This window comes from Ovis canadensis, chromosome 2 (assembly GCF_042477335.2).
Source record: "Ovis canadensis isolate MfBH-ARS-UI-01 breed Bighorn chromosome 2, ARS-UI_OviCan_v2, whole genome shotgun sequence".
Taxonomy (NCBI): domain Eukaryota; kingdom Metazoa; phylum Chordata; class Mammalia; order Artiodactyla; family Bovidae; genus Ovis; species Ovis canadensis.
This window is the reverse complement of record NC_091246.1, coordinates 85,698,286-85,726,244: the sequence shown is the minus strand read 5'-3', so window position 1 is coordinate 85,726,244 and position 27,959 is coordinate 85,698,286. Positions and strand designations below refer to the sequence as shown.

The window sequence follows — 27,959 nt, the reverse complement described above, 5'->3', positions numbered from 1 at the left end:
TGGCTGATTCATTTTGATGTTTGGCGGAAACCAATTCATTACTGTAAAGCAATTATCCTTCAATTAAAAATGAAAGGAAAAAAAAACCAGTGTTGATATTTCATTTGAATTACTTTTTTTGGTTTAATTTTTTTAATTGGAAGAAAATTAATGTTGTGTTGGTTTCTGCCATACAACTTAAAAAAATTTTTTATTTCAAGTTTTTATTTTCCTGTACCGCGTCTGAGTTGTGGCATGCAGACTCTTAGTATCAGTGTGTGGGATCTAGTTCCCTGACCAGAGATGGAACCCGGGGCCCCTGCACTTAGCCATTGGACCACAGGGAAATACCTTGAATAACTTTTTTTAAAAATTGTAATAAATATGTATTTAAAGTAATACATTAGAGCCTAAATAGTTCTACATTGTACATAAATATTTGCTAACAGCTGTATCCACAGATTTAGACTACTAAATTATTTCTCGGCTCGTTCTCTCCCTTTTCTTTCCCGAATCACCTCTTTCAGAGGTGGTTCAAGGTAGAATTTACCCTCCTCATGTTCTGTCCCCTGCGGTTTAGGCAGAATCTGCTGCCTCACGTGGCTGTCCACTGCTCTCTTAATGCAAGCTCTGTCGTCATAAAGGTTCTCAGGAAGCCTTCTTAGGGCCTCTTTTACATCGTCATTCTCATATATTGCATCATCTTGCATTAAGCCCAGTTGTTTGAACCCGGCAGCAGTGTGATACCCTTTTTAAATACCCTCCGGCCACCTGCTTGATGCTGAAATGGCACCGACTGCTCGCCATGTGGACCTGAGACCCTTGAATTACTTTTTAAAGACATTTCTAGATAGCATGGAAAGAAGGTGAATATAGTAGTGGTTTATATAAAGTAGGGGTTTAATTCGTGAAGTAATTTTAAAATTTGAGTTTGTTCTTTAGCTATTACAATCATGTGCCAAGTAGATAATATAAAGCAGTGTATATTGTTTGAAGCTTTGGTAAGATCTTCCTAAATAGGTCTTAAAATGTCCTATGTGTCTAATTGTTTTCATTAGGCAACCTGAATTTTGAGTAAATTTGTAGACTCTTGAACCTTGTAATTTGCAAAGAGTAAGCTTAGCTATAACAGGCGTAAATCATTGTGATTTGCATAATTTATTTATTCTGCATAAATATTGTACTCACATAGTACAACTGCTGTCCTGGAAATCAGATTTTGATTGTCTGAGTATCTGTGGGGCTAGAGGAGGTTTTAGGGTTATGTTTGTGTTTAGATTTAATTTCAGGGGTAAGTTAAGATTTATGGTGAGCAGTGCACAGAATGTTTTATTTACTTTTTCCCAGCTTATGAATAAAAACAGCATCTGAATCTGATCTTTAGGAACCAAGTTCAGAAAATATGATTTGATTGTTTCTCTTAATTGTACCTTATTTCTGTTTATTTGCAAATTGTGTATTTAAGACATTAGCATATTTGATACCCTGTGATTGGACATATTTAACTTTCTATTAGACTGATGCTTTCAGGTTTTTGGACTCTGAAATCAGGAGCCACATATGACCTGTCTTTTGTTCAAAGTACTAACTGACTACACTCTTATGTTTCCATTACATGAAACACACATCTCTGGTTTATTTGAGAGGAAATGCTTCTAAGAATTAGGCATGCTTCACTTCTGTGGCAGGCTGTTTACTTTTTCATTCAGCAATTAATACATAAATTCAGTCTTTTTTCAAAAATATTAATCAAATGTATATGATGTGCTATGAAGTATAGCAGGTAATGCTGAACAAAACAGAAACATTTCTTTTCCTTGCACTCAAAGTACCTTAGAATCTAGTAGGCGATAAACACCGTGGAGCCCTAAGCCCAGCCCATGGACAAGATGCATGATTGCCAGAGTCTTCCCTACCCCCTTTACTTTGCCGAGTTAGCCAGATGAAGTGGTCTGTTGTTCAGATGCTAAGTTGTGTCCAACTCTTCTGTGACACCATGGACTGTAGCCCGCCAGGCTGCTCTGTCCATGTAATTTTCCAGGCGTGCGTACAGCAGTGGGTTGCCATTTCCTTCTCCAGGGTATCTTCCCAACTCCGGGATCGAACCTGGGTCTGCTGCACTGGCAGGCAGGTCCTTTAGTTCTGAGCCACCTGGGAAGCCCACAGCATCATCTAGAAATAGTGACTAAAAATGTTCTTGGTACTAGGAACAACTCTGACAAAAGCTCAGAGTAAAGAGAGCACTCAGGACATTAGAAAGACTAGTATGTTAAAACTTAATGGCACCCAAAACCCAGATCACAAAAACTCTCATTTTGGATCAGAACATTTTTCTTCTGCCATTTACTTCAATGAGAAGATGAGAAATGACTGCAGACTTCTTGTCTGAGTCTCCTTCTCTTATAACAGAAATATTTATTTTAGAAAGTTTGAATTATATGTAACTATCAAAAATGAAAAATCTTTCATAAGGTTACTTTTTTATCATTTTGTAACTATAATTTTAGACTTTTTTCCCTATGCATCTTTAATTTTATAAAGTAGAAAAGATACTGAATATGCTGCTTTGCAACTGATACTTTGCACTTAATATGAAAGTTACATTAATTGTCCTTCATATCTTTGGGTTCCTTATAAAATATGCATTTTAATCATCATATAGTATTCTGACATGAAACATTATTTATTTATAGAACCCCTATTATTGGCAATGTAGGGTTCTAATTTTTGCAACTTTAAATGTTGCTGCAATAGAATGTATTTTATTTAAACCTTTGATTAAATCTATGATTATTTCCCTAGGGTAATAAAAAGTATTTCCGTTCTTCTGTGCTCGTCTTTTTTGTAGATATGAGCTGCTTGTTTATCACCACCATGCCTGAAAATCATTCCAGCCCTGATGACATGATGTCTTAAATCTAAATCTTTAGATCTCCGGCATTTAGAGCACTGCTCTCCAAGACACCTGCTTGAAGAACTCAGTTTGGCAGTGATTCTCATTACATTCATATAAGTAAAAGCATAAGTTACAATAGATGATTTGTGGCTGGACATGAAATGTAAGGCTAGTGTTATGTGTTGATATACATGTGAAACAATTGTATCCAGTTTTTTTTTTTTTTTTTTAGAATATCCACATGTCTAGAAATGTTTTATCCAGGGAATTTTTTTTTTTTTAACAGAAGAATTCAGTCTGTTTTTAGGGAATGTTCTTTAGCTGCAGGTTTAAATAAACTTTTGGTCTGTGATTCAGAATGTATCTTTTTTGAAATTTAATTTTTTTTTTCATCTTTTGGTCATGCTACACAGCATGTGGGATCTTAGCTCCCTGACCAGGGCTTGAATCCACACCCCCTGTGTCGGCAGCATGGAGTCCCGATCACTGAACAACCAGGCAAGTCTCCAGAATATATCTTATTAGATGAATACCTCCAGAGTTAACAATCGAAAGAAAAACTGGAATTAAGTCAGCATTTTTTCTTAAAGATGTCAAGAGGAAAATTTTGTATAGAACCAAGGAGGAGATCCTTAGATCTACTGGAGGTTTTATTTTTCGTAGATTTTTATGCTGAAGTCCTGTTATCTTCACCTGCTCATCCTGTTTGTAACTTAGGCCCCAGCATCATACCCAGTAAATACTTGCCCCGCCCCCCCCAAAAAAAAACCACTTAAAAATAATGTGTTTATTGAGACATAATTCACATACCATGCAGTTTACCTACTTGATGGTGGTGGTTTAGTTACTAAGTTGTGCTCGACTCTTGCGACCCTTGTGAACTGTAGCCTGCCAGGCTCCTCTGTCCGTGGGATTCTCCAGGCAAGAAAACTGGAGTGGGTTGCCATGCCCTTCTCCAGGGGATCTTCCTGACCCAGGAAGGAAAACCCAGGTCTCCTGCATTGCAAGCAGCTTCTATACCGACTGAGCTATGAGGAAAGGCCAAAATTTACCTACTTACGATGTTGGGTTTTTTTTTTTTGTTTGTTTGTTTGAGTGAGGTTTAACATATTTGGAGTTGTGTAATCATCACCACAGTCAAAGTTAGAACATTTTTATTACCTCAGCAAGAAATTTCTACCCTTTAACTATCACCCATCCCCCAACACTGCCAACCCTCTGTAGCTGCGGACAGCTCCTGGTGTACTTTGTCTTTGAATTTGCCTATTTGTATTTCATACAAATGGAATCATGCTGTATGTGGTATCTTATGTCTTTCATGCAATAATATTTTAAGGATTTGTCCCTATTTTGCCAAACAATACTTCACTGTATGTAGTATGTATCACATTTTTGTTTATCCATTTATCAGTTGATGGAGCAAATACTTTATAATATCTAGATGCGTTTGTGTAGGTTTGTATTGCAAAGGTAAAAACTAAGAAGTCAAGCTGCAAGATCCCAAACTGGAGAGGCCTTCAGAATTTGTTACTGGTGAAAGCATATTAGAGAAGTTTAGAATTCAGTGTGCAAGGTGGTTGGGTCTAAGGAAGAATATCCCATCATCAGTACATCCTTTCAGTCTTACCTGTTGGATGCTTCTTAAATCTGCTCCTGTCTTCATGTGTCTGGTAAATTATCTAAGCGACATCTTTTGTTTGGTAACACATCACCACTACCATCCCCTAACATAAGCAACAAAGGAGTATCTTTAAAAATGTCATTTTCTCTCAGGAGTCCAAAATCCTTAACACAGACTGCCCAGCTATCTCACATTAGGCCCTTGCTGCCTTCCTCTCACATCTCCCCCTCCTAGTCTATGATACTGATTTTGTGCTTAATAAAGGATAACGGAATCCTTTCTGAAGTTTTTATGTGGGTACCCTGATGCTGGGAAAGACTGAAGCAGGAGGAGAAGGAGGCAACAGAGGATGAGATGGTTGGATGGCATCACCGACTCAATGGACATGAGTTTGAGCAGACGCTGGGAGATAGTGAAGGACAGGGAAGCCTGGCGTGCTGCAGTCCGGGGAGTTGCAAAGAGTTAGATGCGGCGGAGCCAATGAACAACAACAGCCCTCAATTTCAGCTTTCATCACTCTTAAGAACTGTGTGCTAAGGATCCCTTTTGGAGCCTGGTGAAATAGAAACATCTCATGAGCTCTGGGGTGCACTGTGCATCAGAAATGTGCTTGTTTGCTTTGAACCTCTTCCCTGCAAATTGGAGATGATAACTTGCAAGTTGTCGTGAAACTTAAGATGATGATATGTGAATGTATCTGGTGCATAATATGTGCTTAATAAACTGTGTCCTTTTCATTTTCCATTTGGATTTTTGTTTGAATGTAGTGGTTTAGGTGAGTTTGATATCCCCCCTTCTCTCTCTCTCTCTTTTTTTTTTTTTGAGGGGGAAGCTGAAAAGAGGGATTGATACATTATGATGATTGCCTGCAGTTTTAGGATTTTTTTTTCCTTCTAAAATCGGTATCTTTGTCTCTGAATCCTGGTTTTGTGAAATCTCTGAAATTTCATTAGTGCTTCTATATTGTGCCAACCAGCAGTACTTCCTTGGGTCCCTGCCTATAAAAAAGCAATCTATCATTTATTGCCTTTTTTCCTAAAACATTGACATCTTTATATGTTTATTATTTCCTCATTATGTGAGTAATTGTTGTTCATTTGAAAACCAGGAAACTTCAGAAAATAGAGAAATAGGGAGAAGATAAAATTCAGTTGTAATCCACTTACCTGCTGTGGTCATTGTGGTTTATGGTTTTCTAGACTTTATTCTTTGCAAAAACACATGTATGTGCCCATAGTTTTTGAAGAAGAAGTTGGATGGTACTGTATGTTCAGTTTTCCGCTTGCCAGTGGGGGTGTTTGTCAATGTTGTTATTATGCATGTGTACAGATTTGCATGTGTACAAATTATTACGCATGTGTACATCAAGAATGCTCTTGTAGGGGAGTACCATGATGGCTGTCACCAGTCCTCTTTGAATGGACATTTAGGTTGTATCTAACTTTGGGTCATTATAAACAGTGCTGGCTTTGATTTTGAAGTCACGACAATTCTTACAAGCTTTTTACCTCCTGAGTTAACAGTAGTTTCCCTGAGGTTTAATGTCAGATCCAGTTCAAACCTGCCCCTCTTACCTTTCACAGACCTTTTGTAATGTTCACACCCACAGGACAGTACTCTCTGTTCATGCTCATCTTCTGCTGTTAATTTGGTGCTTGTGTTCTAGTTTCTTCATAGCCCTACTTCCTTTTACCTTGCCAAAATGGTGTATCTTCACTTTGGCACATACTGCTGTCATATCTGACCTGTAACTTTTTAATGATTAATACTTCATATTAGTTAACATCTCTTTCCATTTTGGCATGGATCCTTACGATAAAATTCATGAATTCATTTCCGTTATATTTTCTACCGCCTTATCTAACATTGGGGTTTATTTAAATGCCTGATTTTATTAATCTGAGAGAGAGTGCTGTGTGTCTATGTGCTCAGTCACAGAGTTGTGTCCGATTCTTTGTGACCCCATGGACTGAAGCCGACTAGCTCCTTAGTCTTTGGGGTCTTCCAGGCAAGAATACTAGAGTGGGTTTCCATTTTCTCATCCAGGGGGGTCTTCCCAGCCCAGGGATTGAACTTGTATCTCCTGCATTGGCAGGTGGATTCTTTACCGCTGAGCCACCTGGGAAGCCCAAAGAGAGCACTTGCTTTCTTCCAAATGAAAGATTGAGTGGAGTGGTTTATATTGAGCAGGACAATCAAAAGACACATATTTATAGTAAATTACCTGTTGCCCTAAACTGGGATATTCTTAAGGTAATTTTTCATCCTGTATTGTTTTCCTCTTTTTAGGTGTTTTTTTTTTTTTCCCTTGGTGTATAGCCAGTTGATTAGGAGAAGGCAATGGCACCCCACTCCAGTACTCTTGCCTGGAAAATCCCATGGATGGAGAAGCCTGGTGGGCTGCAGTCCCCATGGGGTTTCAAAGAGTCGGACACGACTGAGTGACTTCACTTTCCCTTTTCACTTTCATGCCTTGGAGAAGGAAATGGCAACCCACTCCAGTGTTCTTGCCTGGAGAATGCCAGGGACGGGGGAGCCTGGTTGGCTGCCGTCTCTGGGGTCGCACAGAGTCGGACATGACTGAAGTGACTTAGCAGCAGCAGCAGCAGCAGTAGCAGCAGGTGATTATGTCCTTAAGCATTAGCCATTTAAAATAATTTTAAGATGACGCTTTGTAAATTGTTGAAGTAAAAGTTGTTAGTTGCTCAGTTGTGTCCAACTCTTTGCGACCCCATGGACTATAGCCCACCAGGCTTGCCTGTCTGTGGGATTTCCTAGGCAAGAATACTGGACTGGGTAGCCATTCCCTTCTCCCGGGGATCTTCCTGACCCAGGGATTGAACCTGCATTGCAGGCAGATTCTTTACCATCTGAGCCAATAGGGAATCCGAGTCATATTGTATATTTGAGAGCCCTGGTTGTTAAACTGGAGAACACATCTGAGCCACATGGCGATCTCTTTCATCACAGACTTCTGGGCCTTCCCCCCAGGTTTTCTGACTCTGTGCATCACATACACAGCCTGAGAACCAGCCTTTCTAATAAGTCTCCAGGTGATGCTGATGCTGCTGGTCCTGAGACTGTTCTTTGCGAATAGAACATAGAAATAATTTTTGTATTAACTAAGTATATTCTTTGTAATTATCTATAGTCTTTTTCTCTTTATGCCAGCACACATGGCATATATAACTGAGCACGTTTTAGTAGAACCGTCTGTTGTTTCAAAAGGAAACAAAACCCCTTGTTGGCAAAATACAGAAGAATTACTGGATACAGAGCTATAGCCTGGTGTGAGTGAGACCAGTAGGCAAGGCATCCAGAGTCCTAGACCTGGATTATGTGGGCTGTAGTTTCCTTGCATCTTGTACAGTCTTGGTTCACTTGCAGGAAAAAAAGTGATTGCTGCTAAATTTCTCCTGTCCCTTCACCTCCTGAATATGCAGGCAAATCCTCAAAGTGTTTTTTCAACAGGTTCACAATGTCAGTTCAGTGCAGTCGCTCAGTCATGTCTGACTCTTTGTGACCCCATGGACTGCAGCACGCCAAGCCTCCCTGTCCATCACCAGCTCCTGGAGCCTATTCAAGCTCATGTCCATTGAGGATGTCCATGGTGATGCCATTGAACCATCTCATCCTCTGTTGTCCCCTTCTCCTCCTGCCTTCAGTCTTTCCCAGCATCAAGGTCTTTTCAAATGAGTCAGTTCTTCATATCAGGTAGCCTAAGGATTGGAGTTTAAGCTTTAGCATCAGTCCTTCCAACGAATATTCAGGACTGATTTCCTTTAGGATGGACTGGTTGGATATCCTTGCTGTCCATGGGGCTCTCAGCAGTCTTCTCCAACACCACAGTTCAAGAGCATCAATTCTTTGGTGCTCAGCTTTCTTTATAGTCCACCTCTCACATCCATACATGACTACTAGAAAAACCATAGCTTTGACTTTGTTGGCAAAGTAATGTCTCTGCTTTTTAATATGCTGTCTAGGTTGGTCATAGCTATTCATCCAGGGAGCAAGCGTCTTTTAATTTCATGGCTGCAGTCACCATCTGCAGTGATTTTGGAGCCCAAGAAAATAAAGTCTGTCACTGTTCCCATGGTTTCCTCATCTATTTTCCATGAAGTGATGGGACTGGATACCATGATCTTCATTTTTTGAACGTTGAGTTTTAAGCCAACTTTTTCACTCTCCTTTCTCACTTTCATCAAGAGGCTCTTTAGATCTTCTTTGCTTTCTGCCATAAATGTGGTGTCATCTGCATATCTGAGGTTATTGATATTTCTCCTGGCAATCTTGGTTCCAGCTTGTGCTTCATCCAGCCCAGCATGTCAGATATCTCAATTAAGAAATGCTTATCTGTTTTTAATAAATGTTCAAAGTTGCTTTAGTAGAGGCATTATTTTAAGGTTTGGATGAGTTAATGCCTTGAAATCAGATACTTCAAATGACTTTGAGAATCAGAGCTGCAGGCAAGTGATGGTCTATATGTCAGGTCTTCAAGAATATAAGGTTGAAGAATTGAGACACATGTACTTAAGTGTTCATTGTAGCACTGTTTACAATAGCTAGGACATGGAAGCAACCTAGATATCCATCGGCAGATGAATGGATAAGGAAGCTGTGGTACCTATACACAATGGAATATTACTCATCTATAAAAAGGAACACTTTTGAGTCAGTTCTATTGAGATGGATAAACCTGGAGCCTATCATACAGAACGAAGTAAGTCAGAAAGTGAAGTGAATTTGCTTAGTTGTGCCCGACTCTTTGCGACCCCATGGGTAGTAGCCTGCACCAAGCTCCTCCGTCCATGGGGTTTTCAAGGCAAGAGTACTGGAGTGGGTTGCCATTTCCTTCTCCAGAAAGATAGAGACAAATACTGTATATTAACACATATACGTGGAATTTATTAAGATGATACTGATGATCCTACATGCAGGGCAGCAAAGGAGACGTAGATGTGAAGAACAGACTTTTGGACTCAGTGGGAGAAGGGGAGGGTGGGATGATTTGAGAGAATAGCATTTAAACATATACATTACCATATGTAAAATAGATGACCAGTGCAGGTTCGATGCATGGAGCAGGACACCCAAAGTTGGTGCTCTGGGACAACCCAGAGCAATAGGGTGGTGCGGAAGGAGGAAGGGGCATTCAGGATGAGGAGTACACAGGTATACCTATGGCTGATTCATGTTGATGTATGCCAAAAGCCATCACAATATTATAAAGTAATTATCCTCCAATTAAATAAATTTAAAAATTTTTAAAAAGAATATAAGGCTGAGCCTAGAAGAAAGGAGGAGGTGAGACAGAAATTTTTAAGTAATGGGAATTGAAATGGATTCATTGCATCCAGCATTATTCAGTGTGTAATTCTCTGGTTCCTTCTACTAGTTCCAACTACTAGTTGGCTATAACTAGTAGTGGTTACACTTAGGAGCATTTAGTGGCAATTTAGGCCTTTGCTTTTGAAGTTCTTTCTCCCTGTTAGCTGAGATGGGGGAGATGTATATGGCCTTTTCTGGCAGGCATGGTATTTGTATTTAGATAGAAAGGATGAACTATTGGAAAAAGCACAAGAGGATCACTTGGCATGCGGGTGAGTGAACGTTGAGGCTACAGCGTCATGTGGCAGCTGATAAGAACAGTACAGAATAGGATGAACAGGAAGTTTCCGCTAAGCATTTCAGCCTCTCATGTTTAGACTTGGTGAAAAGGTGGCTGGCTGATTTCAGCCCAAGATGCTTCACTTACCCTGCGGAGACAAGTCTGCTCCTCTAAGCCTGTCACCATCAGTTGAAATTTAAAAAGTTTTTAGAAAGCCTTTTTGACCCATTGTTGTGTTCCCTCTCATCCCTTGTTTTTGATGACATATGTGTGGTCGTCTTTTCTTGTCAGCAACTGGGAGAAAAATTTCAACAGAGTGAGAAACCTTAAGGCACGGAAAATGTTTGCCTGAAGTGTTCCCCAGTAGACATGGGCATGTGCTGAAAGAGAGGGGGCAGAAAGGCTTTTTGTTGAGAGTGGCAGGTCGGTAGGATGACCGAAGTTTAGCTTCAATCCTTTCATTGATATTGGAATGTCGTCAACCTTCATATGACACTGCCATGTTCAACTGTGTGATCTGGAGAGCTGTAGCTTGTACTGCTGTGGTGAGTGTGTGTGTGTACAGTGTAAACATTTTATGAACTGCAGTGTCTGAGCCATCCGTCTGTCTGGGCAGGAATCTCCCTTGATAGTAAAAAGAACAGCAATCAGGACAGAATTGGTCAATGCGGCATGTCTAATGGTGGGAAGATATTTGAAGGACTCACTATAGACACAATAGTCTCTCTAAATAGCCTCTTTGCACCCGGAGTCTTATTGCAAACAGGTTCATTAAGGAGAGACATTCTGACACACAGCATCACAGTAATGAAAGTAGCTCTGTTTTTCTAATATTGTATCTTGCCACTTCAGTTATGCTGCTAGTACAAGATTTCCCTTGTGTTGTTGTATATTTCTCCAGAAAAAGAATCAGTCTTCATAGAATATACAATTATTTTGTACAGGAATGTATAACTCATACCTAAGATCCAGTTCTCCCTGTTTATGTGCACTAGTGCAAAAATAATTGGCAAACACATCTTCCAGACCAAAAGATTCCAGCACCTTCAATTTGTTGGGCTGGAAGATGTTGAACTGGAGTTATAATAAACTTTAAAAAAATGTGTAATGTTCAAAATGGATTTGTGATCAATCATAAAAGAAAAAAAAAATATTAGCACAGTTTCCCATGAGGTGTAATTTTTTTTTCCTAGGGTTTTAGCCAACTCCAGCATAGTATCTGTTCAAAGAGAAGGAAAATGCAAAAGGTTTTCATCCACCCAGCTTTACATATAACTACAATATGATGACTTAAGCTATTGGATTTTCTGCCTGTTAATGTACAGCATGAACATTATGAACATGGAAAAAAAAGGTTATATTGGTTTAAAAGTGGATATGGAAAATTTAATGTGCTCAAGTGGGAACAATGGCATATTAAAAAAAAACACTCATGACACAGATCTAATAATTCACTTGCCCCTGTAGGAGAAAGGGTATCAGCTCTGATGCTGGCTCATAGTTTATTTTTATATACACCCTTGGTCCCTGCAGTATACCCCGTGTGTGGGTTCCAGAGAAAAGAAAGAAAATAACCTGTAGGGAAATCAGCCTTGGAAACCTTTCATTAAATACATTGTGCTCTGTATTGTGTCGTTCACAGAATCTTCAAGAAATAAAGAAGGGAAAAATCTCTTATCAGTCTGCATGTGCGAAATATTATATTTGAATACTATCATTTGTTTTAAGATTAAGGCCGAGGCTGCAAACATATTAGTTATTATTCACTTACATCTGGTAGGTGGTGTAACAGGGATTTAAAAATTCTTTTTTTTCCATTTCTAGTCCCCGTCTTTCTTTCTGCCTTCCTCTCCCCCCACAGACAATGGCAGAGATACCACTTAAACTTAAAAGGATTCTGGCTGCATTATTTTCACGTTCGGAATGTTGCCTCCTTATAGAGGACTGGGGTGGTGAGGATAATAAACTTCAGTGTTAAAATTCTTGCTGAAGTTTTATCTGTCATTTAATAAAAGATGCGTTTCTAGGGAAAATTGAAGAAAGTGTTAAATATATCCTTTCATGAGAAAAATATACACGGTAGAGGTGTTAACTGTGTAGAGTGACACCTTTATCAAGTTGAGTGTCCTTTGGAGTGAGGCTTTGTCTTGTCATTATAGTTCATGTACTGCTGTTGGTGGGCCTTTAAAAATCTGTAAACGTCTTATCTTTTTTGCTGACTATTCATGCAGGATGCGCTAGGCAGGCCAACTGTGACACGTATTCTGCCCATGCTTGTAGCTGTCTCCTGGACGAAAATGAACACACATTTTAGACCTAAACCTTGGGTGCCATGTAACAGTATTTAGCAAGCTTCTGGGATGGCAGATCCTAGGAGCTGACCTCAGATATCCAGAAGCACTCTGTCCTCCACAGTCTGTTGGAAGATTTCTTATTTCAGAAGTAGCTTGTGTTGAAAAATCTTGCTTTAAGGATAGAGCATCATTAGCACCAGGATTTTCTCAGCACCACAACGAGCTTCTGTATCCAGGAAGCTCTTTTCACGTGACAAGAGTGAAAGGTCCTGGTGACCAAATGCATGTCATGAGGCAGGCATTCTGTGAGATGCTTTGTATGAACCATCATCTGGCCTTCACATGAAGCTGCTGACGTGGCGGCTGCTTCTCTCCCTTTTGCAGACGAGGAAACCATGTCACTAAGAAGGGACAGTGCTGGGTTTTTTCAGATCTAAGCCTGATCCTGTTGCCAAGGTCATACCCTTTACCATTATTTGAAATCACATCCTAAGCTGTGTGGCTGTGCTCCACTCCTCTCTCCCTTGGCGCTCAGGCCTGTATAGTGACCACTTCCTGTCCTTTGGGTTTATCGACCCTGCCACCTACTAGCCAGGTGACTCTGTTGGCCCTTTCCCTGTCAGTGAAATGAGAGAGAGTGGTCCCCTTATTTAGCCTTGTTGAAGTACACATACATGCTATTTACCGGTCATCTTCTTTATGCCAGGTGCTGTGCTAGAACCTCGAGTCCAGCAGGGACATGGACAGACATGGTCCCTGCCCCGTGGAAGCTTGCAGGCCTGTGGGCGTGTCAGGACACCGAAATGCTTTACAGAATTCCTTAGTTACGTGCTGCCTGTCTCACCCATAAATAGATGTTAAACTGACTTCAAGTTAAAGCTACCCATCTAAACAGATATCGGACTTTTCCTATGGGTCATACTCAAAGAAACCTTGCTTTCCTTGCATCACTTGCATGCAAAACTTTTTGCGTAAATCCTCTTCCGTTGTTCCCCACTGCAGGTTTCTGAAGAATCAGAAACCTGAGGGTTTGCCTCCTGTCTCTTTTCAGCCTCCCCCACTTCTCTCCTCACTTCCACTGTCTCCCTGTGCTTCCATTCCTGTTCTTTAACATTTGTTTATTTGGCTGCCCTGGGTCAGAGTTGCTGCCTGAGAGATCTTCACTGCCCTGTAGCATGTAGGATCTTAATTCCCTGACCAGGGATTGAACCCGAGTTCCCTGCATTGCAAGGGGGACTCTTAACTACTGGGGTGCCAGGGAAGTCCCGCCCTCATTTCTTAGTGTTCTGCTTGCCACCGTTCTCTAAGTTTTCAAATCCTAGATCAACCCCTCCTTCAAATCCTAGCTCAGTCTTCACTACTTCAAGTCACACTCCTCTTGTGATGTTCTTTTAAAAACATGAATCCCGATTTTACATTTATCTTTGCTGTGTGGACAGTCTGTTTTCTCCGGCTAGACTGAAAGCTCCCTCAGAGGAGGGACTTTGTCTTTCTAATATCTATCCCAGGCACAAGTCTGTTTTCAAATAGTGAATTAAGATGGATTTTTTTCCGCTCATCTTCTTCTGTAACAGTGCTTTCAGCTCTAGTAGTTGTTTTATTCTACCTACATGTCCAATAGACCAGTTGAACCAAAGAGTAAACATAGCTTCCCAACTCTGCATTTCCTCCTTTTCTCTAATTCTTTAAAATTTTTTATTTTATTGAAGCATAGTTGATTTACAGTATTGTGTTAGTTTCTGCTGTATAGCAAACTGATTCAGTTATGGATACATACTATATATATATATATATATATATATATATATATATATATACACACACACACATTCTTTTTTGTATTCTTTTCCATTCTGGCTTATCACAGGATACTGAATATAGTTCCCTGTGCTATACAGTAGGACCTTGTTGTTTAATCTGTTCTCTAATATTAAAAATGCGTGCATGCATGCTAAGTCACAGTTGTGTCCGACTCTGTGACCAGGCTCCTCTGTGTATCTGATAATCCCTAACTAATCCATCCCTCTCTAATTCTTAATGTCTCCATTGTTTTCATCAAACTAGAGAGCCTGAGTTCCTCCCACTTCCTCCAGCCCTCCCCTGTCTTGCGTAGGATGACCTCGTCAGGAGAAGATGCCCTGGGATTTCTGATCACTTCTATACCTTCCTTGTCACCTCTGGGTGTGAGCTCTGATTTCCTTGCTAAAATCACATAACTGATCTTTTCGCCTCCTGCCCTAAATGAGTAATCCTGCCAAAACACAGATCTGCCCGTGGCAGGTCTTAAAAGCCTTTGCTGGTGAAATGATACCGTGTCTGGGATTTACTTTAAAATTATCCAGCGGAGGAGGGAGGTTAAGGGGATTATGCGAGGGCAGGTGAAACAAGACTGACCCAGCACTGCTCATTGTTGAAGTTGGTGGTGTGGTTGACGGGGGCTTGTTACACTATTTGCATTTGTATATGTTTGAGAAGATAAATCATCAAATTAAAAAATAGAACACTGCAAACTTAGGGTGTGCACCAGGTAAGCTGACCTCCTTGGCAGAGCACACAACGCTCTCATGGTCCCTCCCCTGGGCTCCTTTGGCCTGTCGTCTCCCTCAACTCTGGTGGCTGACGATTCTGCAGTCGTCACTCCGCAGGCGTCCCTGCCCTCAGCATTGATCTCCCAAAGGACTCAGCTCTACTTCTCTCTGGCCCACTTTGTTAGCCTGATTGGGATCTTCTCCCCTATCCTTTTGATGGACCATCCTTAGAGCCCAGGGTTATTTCATTGGTAGCTCAGCTGGTAAAGAATCTGCTTACAATTCAGGAGATGCCGGTTCAATTCCTGGGTCGGGAAGATTCCCTGGAGAAGGGATAGGCTACCCACTCCAGTATTCTTGGGCTTCCCTGGTGTTTCAGACAGTAAAGAATCCACGTGCAATGCAGGAGACCTGGGCTGGGAAGATCCGCTGGAGAAGGGAATGGCTACCCACTCCAGTATTCTGGCCTGGAGAATTCCATGGACTGTACACTCCATGGGGTGGAAAAGAATTGGACAACCCTGAGCGACTTTCACTTTCTTCTGGAGCCCATCATGTTCTTACTTTGTGCATAGGCTATCCCTCTCCTCACTGAGGACTGCCCCAACCAAGAAGATCTCCACTTCCCCGCCTCCAATTTTCAGTTCAGTGAATGTTCATTACTTGCCTGTTGAGTGTCAGGCAGCTAATGGATGCTTGAGATTAAATCAAATAGTTACTTCTGGCTTGTAATATTGGAGAAGGAAATGGCAACCCACTCCAGTATTCTTGCCTGGAGAACCCCATGGACGGAGGAGCCTGGTATGGAGAGAACCCACCTGCTGGCATTTTGGGCTAAGTTTGGCAGTGGTTTCCATCTGTCCTCTTCACTCACAGACCATCCCAGACTTCTCCAGGAATAAGGTGCATATTTTGAAGAGATGTATAGGTAAACTGTGCTATACAAATGCAGGGCTCAGTTCAGTTCCATTCAGTCGCTCAGTCGTGTCTGCCTCTTTGTGACCCCATGAACCGCAGCATGCCAGGCCTCACTATCCATCACCAACTCCCGGAATTCACCCAAACCCATGTGCATCGAGTTGCTGATGCCATCCAACCATCTCATCCTCTGTCATCCCCTTTGCCTCCTGCCCTCAATCTTTCCCAGCATCAGGGTCTTTTCAAATGAGTCAGCTCTTTGCATCAGGTGGCCAAAGAATTGGAGTTTCAGCTTCAGCATTAGTCCTTCCAATGACCACCCAGGACTGATCTCCTTTAGGATGGACTGGTTGGATCTCCTTGCAGTCCAAGGGACTCTCAAGAGTCTTCTCCAGCACCACAGTTCAAAAGCATCAATTCTTTGGCACTCAGCTTTCTTTATAGTGCAATTCTCACATCCATACATGACCACTGGAAAAACCATAGCCTTGACTAGACGGACCTTTGTTGGCAAAGTAATGTCTCTCTCTGCCTTTTAATATGCTGTCTAGGTTGGTCATAACTTTCCTTCCAAGGAGTAAGCGTCAAATACAAGGTGGCCAAATACTATTAGCTTCTGAAGATAAATTCCTTTGCTCAGCTTTTTGTCTCTTTTTAAAGGTGACTTTTAAAACTGTCAGGCTCTGCATTTATACTTAAGAAGTCTCCCTGCCTCCCTTGATCCACTCTAGAAGCGGGATTGGGAAGCTGTTTTTTCGGGAGGACACAGCCAGCCTTCTGCCAGAGCCCATCCAAAGGTCCTTCCACTGAGCTCTAAAGTGAGCAGAAAAGTAATCCTATCCCTAGCCTTTATAATGTATCTTCACTTTTTCCTGGCCACTTGATTACTTCAAACACCAGTAGGACTCTTGAGCCCAGAGGTGAAAGTAGAACAGATATAAAGGCTTTGAGAAATCCGGTTTTTGTGGCTTGGAGAAATAAAAGACCAAGGTATGAGTTAATCCCTGTTCTCAAACATATGAAATAATTTTACCTGGAAGGTGGTACCAGCTGTTAGCCATTTGAGTGAAAACAAACAAAAGGACTTAGGTTGCAGCTGGAGGAATTTTAGGTAGAAATTTTTCGTTAAGTGGGTCTAGGTGGGAACTCAGTTCCCATCCCAGTAGATTGTTGATTAAGGTCCAGCATGGAGGGCAGTAAGGTGGATTTGAGGAATTTCAGTATCCTCAAAATCAGGCTTCATGATTACAAAATCAGCAGCTGTGAATGCCCTTCGTGCCCAGAGCTGCAGAGGTAGGGTTCCCCTCATTCCTCACACCTTCCCCCAAGTTGAAAGAAATTAGCTTCAATTGAAGAACATAGTGATGGATGGCTACAGAGATAAACATGATACATTGCACAGCAGAAACTGCATTAAAAGAACATTAATTTGGGACAGAAAGCACTGAAGGTGAAAAAATTCACAGTTAAGGTTGAAAAGTGATATTGTTTACGTCTCTGCTAATGTGTCGACCTAACAGGACACATTAAGAAATTATGAGGGTTCTCTGTTGTGCTAAGAAGTAAGTTTTTTGACTTGACAAACTCAGCTTAATCCATGGTTTCATTGCCCAGCTTTATTTAAGGCGTTGTCTGCAAATGATTATAGCCCATGGGAAAAAAACCTGTTACTTTTACCGGGAGAATTTTGGTGTTTGTTTAAATATCAAGTTTTGGAGGGGGCCAGGTGGCGATTCTGGGACTCTTTGCATTTCAATACCTGAGCATATTTTAGTTTTTCTTAAGTCAGTAATTTTTTTGAAAGGCACTAGTTTTATTTTTTTTAACTAAAATATTAGTAATAACTTGATAATAGTTTAATGTTGAATATTATATTTTTGTATATTTTTGAAAGCAAAATTTAGCTTTTATTCTTTGTTCCAGGGGTGAGTCTTTGCTGCTGAAGAGCAGATCTGAAATTTCATGTGTACTTTAAGAAAATTGTTGCCTTATAGGGCCCATGTTCAGGATCAGATCCAGTCACAGTTTTAATTTATACAATCACATCATAATACTAGAAATCCTCCTTAAAGTTTTTATCTCGTAAGATCTACTTGTTTACTATGTTTTTTTGGTGTGTGTATATATACATGTGTGTTCCTCATATCAGGGACAAAAGGCTCTCAAATGGGTCTGAATGTAGACTATAACTGGAGCAAATATGTATAGTAGAACTTGCATAATACAAAAGCTAATTCTTAGTTTTTTGTTTTTGTCTTTTTGAGTTCAAGGAGGTCCTTTATTGACCATAAGCTTATTTGTGAAGGAGGACAGTGAAAATTAACCTATTTCTGAAATCACTGAGCCGTGAAGAACAAATCAAACAGCAGATTTAGATGCCAAATGTTGCTGTTGTGTCTTTAAAGCAGAAAGAGAATTTTTTTTTTTTTAATTAAGGAAAGTACTTTTAAGTATATACAGGTAAGTGAAATCACCAACTTGTATACTTCTACAGTAATAACATAGATGGGTTAAAAATGTCCTCTTGGTGGGACTTCCTCAGTGGTCACAGTGCAGGGGGTCAGGTTTGATCTCCGGTCCGGGAACTAGATCCTACATACTGCCACTAAGAGTTTGCATGCCGCAACCAAAAATCCCGCATGCCAGAAGGTAAAAAAGATGATGTGTTTCAACTAAGACCTGGTGCAGCCAAATAAATAAAGTGAAAAAAAGTATCATATTAGTCATTTAATGAAGGAAATCCAAGCCACAATTATTATAGAAGTTTTCTATTTTTGTTATATTAAGGGTGAATAGGAGTTTATGAAATTGCCCTAAGTGCAGTGGTTATTAGCCAACAGAATTTACTGCATACTGACCTAGGTGATATTAATTTGGATGCATGGCAGGAATATACTCATGGCCTAATCACAGATTTTAGGTTGAGCTTCCTCCTAGATCAATGAGTTTGTGCTTCCAATTAATTAAAGAAAAAGTTCAGGAGGCCAAAAATTTAGAGAGAGAGAAGGGAGGTGAAATTTAGGTCACTTTTTTTCTGATTGTTATTCTGGGACACCATGCATAGTCTGTTTCTTAGTACAGAAAAATGACATCTGTAAGCCCATTTGGAGTTTTAAATGTAATATAAATGTAGTGCATCATCACAAGTATGCTAACACATTTTAAAACAGGGTATTGTATGGAAGTAATTACTGGCAGGGAGTGAGCTACACACCCCGAAGAATGGGTTGGGGCCAAAAAATGAAAGATTTCTAAGTAGAATTACTTTCATGTGGGTGGGAAAGAGAGCAAGGTTAACTTTTATTAGGGACCAATCCCAGCTCTTAGTTTAATTCTGATCACATACTTGGTAACCCAAATAAATAAGTACTAAAGAGATTTCATGTTAGGGTGAGGTTATTTTTTTCCCCTCGGTATAGTCTTCCAGTGGGGAGTTACTGTTTCAAGGCAGGAGGGTGTGACATACATGAGCCTGAGCATGGCCAAATGCATGGAGAGCTCTGCGTTTCCAAACTTTGGGCCTTGTAATGGTTAACAGTGTTGGGACACAATACTTGATCATTCTTTAGCTGGGTATGTTGTGTTCATCTTTCACAGATGTAATAGGATGTAGGAAGGTTTGATTTTTAATCATCTGGAAAGAAGAGGCTCTGTAGTTTTCTCCCCTTCTCAATCACCATGGAGAAGACCCTGTTAATAGGGTCTCTTTCCTTTCCCTTTCATCCTGTATATTTTGTTTATTCTCCAATGTCACATAATATCATCCTTATTTCAAGGCAACTTTGCATTGTAATATTTGCCGGGGAGTGGGGGTTGGATCTTAAAAGTTGAGGGGAAGAAAATTGCTGTCTATGGAAATCATTTTTTTATATGATTTCTGACAGATTCTTTGGAGCCATTTGGATGCCATTGATACCAATTTCAAATAGATTTCTTCCCTCAAATCAGTGTCACTATAACCCCCAAAGTATTAGTCACCCAGTCATGTCCAACTCTTTGTGACCCCGTGGACTGTAGCCTGCCAGGCTCCTCTGTCCATGGGATTCTCCAGGCAAGAGTACTGGAGTGGGGTGCCATTCCCTTCTCCAGGGGATCTTCCTGACCCAGGAACTGAACCCTGGTCTCCTGCATTGCAGGCAGATTCTTTACTGTCTGAGCCACCAGGGAAGCCCATTACCCCCAAACCAGAGAGTTATTTTGGGTTAGACTTCACTGAGCAGCCATCTAGCAGCCCCTTAACTGTTATCAGGACACAGTATTGATGAGTGAGGCTTGGTCAAGTTACTTAACCTTTCTTCCTTGATTTTCTATCATGTCAACTGGAAATGATTATATCTGCCTTTGATCTCATAGAGATGCTTCAATCTATTAAAGTTAATAAGCACTTTAAGTAAGGTATAAAACCCTAGATGCAAGGCATCTTCATTACTGTTACCATAACTGTTACTTTAGTTACAGTGTCATATACAAAGGGGAGCTTTCTGAATGCTAAGTAGTTAAGTCTCAGAATGAGCTCTCTGGACTCAGTGGTTGATAGCGGACTTTAAGAGGTTGGGTTACCTATGTCCCTACTCTGGAGGCCAGGCTCTGTCTTCTGTAAATTTGGGGAGCAAAAAGCAAATACAGAACCAAGAACACAAAATTGAAAAAGAAAATTGAAGAGGCCGTGGGAGATGTGTGTGGTCCACCTCCTATTCTTCCCCAGCAGCTGCTCTTGGTGTTGAGCTTCCTAAAGTGTCAGCTCCTTTGGTACCTGTCCTGATTGTTCATCTCTCCTTACTGTGGAACGTGTGTTCAGGAGTTTTCAAGTGGACTGTGGGCTTTGAGTCATCCCCATTTACAAGTTTCATTTTCTTTCTTTTTTTTTTTTCTGAAATACTCTCTCTGAGAAAGAGAAAAAAAGTTGAGGATGGAGTAGGTGAAGGTCTTTGAATGTTTTTGGTTAGTGTTCAAGGGCGCTTGTGCAAGACGACTGTTTTCTAGATTGCAGCCCCCTCTAGCATTTTGTTTTGAATACTTCCTCCCTCACATCTCATATAACATTCCAGAAGGAGCTGCACTTCTGTATGGCCTTGGATGGCACCAGCTTGAGGAGGTCCATGAGAACATGAAAGATCAACCCTCACCTCCCAGAGTGAAGAATTTGTTTCCTGGAGCCCAGGTTCTTTTGCTCTCACAGGTGTCACTTTTCCAAAATAACCGACTCTGTCCTTTGCTCTTAACTTTCAGAAATGACCATCACCACATGTGCTTGTAGGGTTTTGATACTCTGATTAATTTTGTGTTTATTCTTCATCTACATGTAGCTTGGTGGCATGTCCAGTTGGGTCAGCTACAAAGCACTAGTCCCTCAGACACCTTAGCTTGTAGTTGATGAAGTACAGAAGAGTTGTGATACAGTCTAAAGTATAAGATGTTTCTGTTCATCAGAAAAACTGTGTGAGGCAGACTTAGGGAAGGAAGTATGGTTACCAGGGAGGAAGAATGAGGGGAAGGGATAGTTAGGGAGTTTGGAATAGAAATGTGCAGACTGCTGTATTTAAAATGGATAACCAGCAGGGACCCACTGTGGAGCACAGGGAGCTCTGCTCGGTGTTATGAGACAGCCTTCCGCCCTAGTTTGGGGAAGAAGGGGTACATGTGTATGTACAGCTGAGTCCCTTCACTGTTCACCTGAAACTATCACAACATTGTTAATTTCCTACACTTCAATACAAAGTAAAAAGTTTAGAAAGAAAGACTCTGTGAGGAAGCCTACAGAGACAATTACAAGTACGGAAGAATTAAGAAGCTCTAAAATAAGTACGATTGGTAAAAAGAAATTAATTCAACATTTTTTAACCTTTCTTAAGCAGCTAGAATCCTAAAGTTGCAAGTAAGTTGCCTTTAAATATGACTAGAGTGATATGCTTTTCCAAGTCTCCCCTGCCTCCCAAGTATTAAGGTCTAACAATGCATTTTCTGGTATTGATTTGTGTGGAAACTCTTAGATGAGATCATAGTCTTGTATTTAGAGAATCACTGTTTTGGGGGTGAAGAGGGGAAGAATACAATGACATGAAGTTGAGATTGTTGTGGAAAATCAAGGACATATGGTTGCATTGGTATAATATTGGTTTTTCAGAATCAAGATTAACACAAGTGAAATTACCTCTAAATTGCAGCTAGCTATTGCTACCTCGTATACCTGAACTATGTTTTTCTTTTAATACACATGTGTGGAGCTTGTGGAGTGTGGGTCAGGGCTAACAATTTTTTTTTTTAAATTTAATGTTCTTATGTTTTTTGAACAGATAGTGGAGCACCAACTGTTTCTCCCTTGTCTTTCTTTCCTCCTCCCCATATTTCTTGTCAACCATTTCATATTCTATTATGAATCAGTTATTCAATACAGTGTCATTATTCAACACAGAATAATATATTCAGAATTATAGATGGATTCCTTACCATCTGAGCCACCAGGATAGCTCAAATAAATAGATGAATAAAATAAGTAATATAAAAATAAACTTTTCCCCTATTGAGAATGCATGATTTAGACCCCAAACTTGGATGTATTAGAGCCCCAACAGAACTTAAAGCCGTTTGCCATGCCACTGTCTCCTTTGTGGTTAGATACATCTCCTGGGGCATTCACAAATGACCTAAACGGATTCTTGTGATTTTTTTTGTAAATTTCCTGAGGGGTCAAATTGGGTAAACCTTGGAGGTACTGCAGAACCAGTGGGGCAATGAAAATGGATGAACGTGAAGCAGAAGCCAGCTATGTGGTTATAAGAATTTCCTAGTATTTGTGTTCTTGTAATTGATAGACAGAGTTGGATTTATCTTGGGTTGGGCTGTTTCACGGAGAAGGCAATGGCACCCCACTCCAGTACTCTTGCCTGGCAAATCCCATGGATGGAGGAGCCTGGTGGGCTGCAGTCCATGGGGTCGCTAAGAGTTGGACACGACTGAGCGACTTCACTTTCACTTTTCACTTTCATGCATTGGAGAAGGAAATGGCAACCCACTCCAGTGTTCTTGCCTGGAGAATCCCAGGGACAGCGGAGCCTGGTGGGGACACACAGAGCTGGACACGACTGAAGAAACTTAGCAGCAGCAGCAGCAGCAGGGCTGTTTCTCAACCTGTTTTTTCACTGTCAGGCCCTAAGCAGCTTTTCAGACATTTTGTCCTAATCATTGTCTACCCCCACAAACCTGCCATTAAATCCTAAGGATTAAGATTTTGTTGAATAGAGTTGAGCTTCCAAAGACCACAGATAACTGTAATATCAAAAATAAATGAGTAAATGTGTGACCTGACCTATGATCTATGTGTTAGTCACGCAGTTGTGTCCAACTCTTTGCAACTCCACGGACTGTAGCCCTCCAGGTTCCTGTGTCCATAGAGTTCTCCAGGCAAGAATACTAAAGAGAGTAACCTTCCCTTCTCTAGGAGATCTTCCTGACCCAGGGATGACCTGGGTCTCCTGCATTACATATGGATTCTTTACCATCTGAGCCACCAGAGTAGCTCAGATAAATAGATGAATAAAGTAAGTAATATAAGAATAAGTTTCCCCTGATTGAGAATGCATGACTTAGATCTCAAACTTGGGTGTATTCAGTTCAGTTCAGCTCAGTCGTCTCCGACGCTTTGCAACCCCATGAATTGCAGCACACCAGGCCTCCCTGTCCATCACCAACTCCCGGAGTTCACTCAAACTCATGTCCATCGAGTCGGTGATGCCATCCAGCCATCTCGTCTTCTGTCGTCCCCTTCTCCTCCTGCCCCCTATCCCTCCCAGCATCCGAGTCTTTTCCAGTGAGTCTTTTCCTCTTCTCATGAGGTGGCCAAAGTACTGGAGTTTCAGCATCAGCATCATTCCTTCCAAAGAAATCCCAGGGCTGATCTCCTTCAGAATGGACTAGTTGGATCTCCTTGCAGTCTAAGGGACTCTCAAGAGTCTTCTCCAACAACACAGTTTAAAAGCATCAATTCTTCAGTGCTCAGCTTTCTTCACAGTCCAACTCTCACTTCCATACATGACTGCTGGATAAACCATAGCCTTGGCTAGATGGACCTTTGTTGGCAAAGTAATGTCTCTGCTTTTGAATATGCTATCTAGGTTGGTCATACCTTTCCTTCCAAGGAGTAAGCATCTTTTAATTTCATAGCTGCAGTCACCAACTGCAGTGATTTTGGAGCCCCCCAAAATAAAGTCTGACACTGTTTCCACTGTTTCCCCATCTATTTCCCATGAAGTGATGGGACCAGATGCCATGATGTTAGATTTCTGAATGATGAGCTTTAAGCCAACTTTTTCACTCTCCTCTTTCACTTTCATCAAGAGGCTTTTTAGTTCCTCTTCATTTTCTGCCATAAGGGTGGTGTCATCTGTGGCTGGTACAAAAATAATTTAGGTTTTGTGTTGTTGAACTTTGCCATTTGATCTTGGAATACTTTCCTAAATAAATGAGGTTATGTTATATATCATTTTAACGTGCCTTCTTTGCCCTTTTTTTTTTTGCTAATGACTTATTACTTGCTGTTTATTTTATATTTATTTTAGGCTATAGAAATGACATTAGACAAAAAGAAAATTCAAGAAATTTTTAAAATTAGGGTTCAAAATGGGTCATAAAGCAGAAGCGACAACTTGCAACATCAAGAACGCATTTGACCCAGGAAGTGCTAACGGACGTACAGTGTAGTGGAGATTCAAGAAGTTTTGTAAAGGAGACAAGAGCCTTGAAGACGAGTGTAGTGGCCACCATAGGAAGTTTTCAGCAACCAACTGAGAGCCGTCATGGAAGCTGATCCTCTTGAGTTGCTGAAGAACTCAGTGTCGACCACCCTATGGCCGTTTGACATTGAAAGGTGAAAAAACTGGACAAGTGGGTGCCTCATGAGCTGACAAGAAATCAGAAAAATGGTTCTTTTGAAGTGTTGTCTTTGGGTATTCTGTACAACAGCAACAAACAATTTCTTGATCGTATTGTGATATGCGAGGAAAAGTGGACTTTATACCACGACTGGTGAAGACCAGCTTGGTGGTTGGACCGAGAGGAAGCTCCAAAGCACTTCCCAAAGCCATCCTTGCACCAGAATAGGTCAGGTTTACTGTTTGGAGGTCTGCTGCCAGTCTGATCCACTGCAGCTTTCTGAATCCTGGTGAAACCATTACATCCAAGAAGTATGATCATCTTCTTCTGAGGCAAATCAGCTGGATTCAGTGAACACTGCAATGCCTGCAGCTGGCTTTGGTCATCAGAAAGGGCCTAATCTCCCTGATGACGCTCCACCACACACCGCACAGCCAGCAGTTCAAAAGCTGAACAGATTGGGCTACAAAGCTTTGCCTCATCCACCATATTCACCTGACTTTTCGCCAACTGACTACCACTTCTTCAAGCATCTCAATAACTTTTTGCAGGGAAAATGCTTCCATAACCAGCAAGAGGCATGTCAAATCCCGAAGGATGGATTTTTATGCTACAGGAATAAACAAGCTTATTTCTCATTGACAATAATGTGTTGATTGTAATGGTTTCTATTTGATTAATGAAGATGTGCTTGAGCCTAGTTATAATTTAAAATTCACTGTCCCAATCCTCAATTACTTTTTATCAATGTAATGCAGTAGTTTTGGCCAGTTTTATTGAAATATAGTTGACATCTAGCATGTGCGTTTAAGGTGTATGTGTGATGATGTGATACATGTATGCATTGTGAAATGACTACTGCAGTAGGGCCAGCTAACACTTCCATCCCTTCACATAATTACCTTTTTTTGGTTGAAGATGCAAAAATTATTGGATAATTTGTCTATTTACTTTCCAGCCAATAGTGAGTACATTTTCTGCAGGTCACTAGAGTGCAGTTGTAGTTCTTTGTAATTACTAGTCATCTTGAGAGGTTACACAGCCTTTGCCTTTGACACCTTAGTTTTCATATGAAGATGGTCACTTAGCACCATGCCTAGATGGGTTTTGTTAGGAAACTTGTGTCCTGTTTTGGTTGTGGGAGTGGATGGGCTTGCAGCTGGTAGCTATCACAGATTTTTTACATTATAAAATTAATACATTCTTATTGCAAATAAAAATCAGAAAATTCTTAGCTCAAGAATTGAGCTGCTCTGTGATATTTACATACTTCTAGCTTTAAGTGTGACTGAGGTATGCTCTCACAGATTTAAAATATGTAATAATAAAACTACATTATGTATAAATGGCATGATTATGAATGAAGGTTCTCTTAAAAATTTATTTTCAACCAGTATTTAGTATTCCTCTTTTTTTCTTCTTATGCATTGTGAAGGACATTCATACTGATTCACGGTGAAAATGGCCAGTCCTTTTCTGTTTGAAACCTTACATTTTAACAAAATGATAAGATTTCAGAGATTAAGAACCTGGAAAAAAATCTGTTTGGTGGTTTTTCTATCCCTGAAGTCTTAAAAGTAACCATGTATACTTTCCTTAAAGTCCTTTAGAAAACATACTAACTACCCTTGAATAAAACAGCTTCAGGTGTGCTACTTACTTAAAGGTTTTTCTCTGAAAAAAACTTTTCATAATGAAGTACAAAATGTTAAAAAGCAATTAACTAAATAAGTCTCAATTCCAATTACTAAGATTTTTGCATGAAAATCACATTTTCCTTCTTACTGAAGTATGAGATTCAAGCCAGCTGTTGCAGTGGTAACCTGTAATCCATTTCTGTACATTGCTTTTTGGTGTGAACTGAAACTGTTATCATGAAGTTAAGTGTTATAACCCACTTTAAGATGAATTAGTTTCCTGGAGTTTATCACGGGTAAAATCAGAACAAATTCCCTCTGGAATCTATGTTTATTGCAAAAACATAGACTTTGACCCTAGAATATTTTCTTCTTTCATTTAAATGAAAGAAAAGTTAAATGGTAATTTTTTAAAAAAGGTTTATTTAAGTCTTACATCTGTGAATTTAACTAAAGCTAATAGATTCTTCAGAGATTTTGATTGTGAAAATAAGATTGATACATGGTTCCTTATGTGTTACGTGTTAATTGCTCACTCATGTCTGACTCTCTGTGACCCCATGGATTGTAGCCCTGCAGGATACTCTGTCCATGGATTTTCCAAGCAGGAATTCTGGAGTGGGTTGCCATTCCCTTCTCCGGGGGATCTTCCCAACGGAAGTCTCCTGCACTGCAGGTGGATTCTTTATCATATGAGCCACCAGAGATGCCATTAATTCTCAGTTCAGTTCAGTCTCTCAGTCATGTCTGACTCTTTGTGACCCAATGGACTGCAGCATGCCAGGCTTCCCTGTTCATCATCAACTCCTGGAGCTTACTCAAACTCATGTCCATTAAATTGGTGATGCCATCCAACCATCTCATCCTCTGTCATCCCCTTCTCCTTCTGCCCTCAATCTTTCCCAACATCAGGGTCTTTTCAAATGAGTCAGTTCTTCACATCAGGTGGCCAAAGGATTGGCGTTTCAGCTTCAGCATCAGTCCTTCCAATGAATATTCAGGACTGATTGTTAGGATGGACTGGTTGGATCTCCTTACAGTCCAAGGGACTCTCAAGAGTCTTCTCCAACACCACAGTTCAAGAGCATCAATTCTTTGGTGCTCAGCTTTCTTTATAGTCCAACTCTCACATCCATACACGACCACTGGAAAAACTATAGGTTTGACTAGATGGACCTTTGTTGGCAAAGTAATGTCTCTGCTTTTTAATATGCTGTCTAGGTAGGTCATAACTTTTCTTCCCAGGAGCACATGTCTTTTAGTTTCATGGCTGCAGTCACCATCTGCAGTGATTTTGGAGCCCAGAAAAATAAAGTCTGACACTGTGTCCACTGTTTCCCCATCTATTTCCCATGAAGTGATGGGACCAGATGCCATGATCTTCGTTTTCTGAATGTTGAGTTTTAAGCCAACTTTTTCACTCTCCTCTTTCACTTTAATCAAGAGGCTTTTTAGTTCTTCTTTGCTTTCTGCTATAAGTGTGGTGTCATCTGCGTATTGGAGGTTATTGATATTTCTCCCGGCAATCTTGTTTCCAGCTTGGACTTCATCCAGTCCAGCGTTTCTCATGATGTACTCTGCATAGAAGTTAAATAAGCAGGGTGACAATA

At 40.6% G+C, this 27,959-nt stretch overlaps 1 protein-coding gene and 1 pseudogene across 5 annotated transcripts in view; one reads left to right on the top strand and one right to left on the bottom strand.

Moving 5' to 3' along the window:
- The window catches only part of BNC2 (basonuclin zinc finger protein 2), a 481,226-nt gene that overhangs the window by 96,033 nt on the left and 357,234 nt on the right, over positions 1-27,959 (top strand). The window lies entirely within an intron of this gene.
- Positions 456-689, bottom strand: LOC138433623 (cytochrome b-c1 complex subunit 7 pseudogene; annotated as a pseudogene).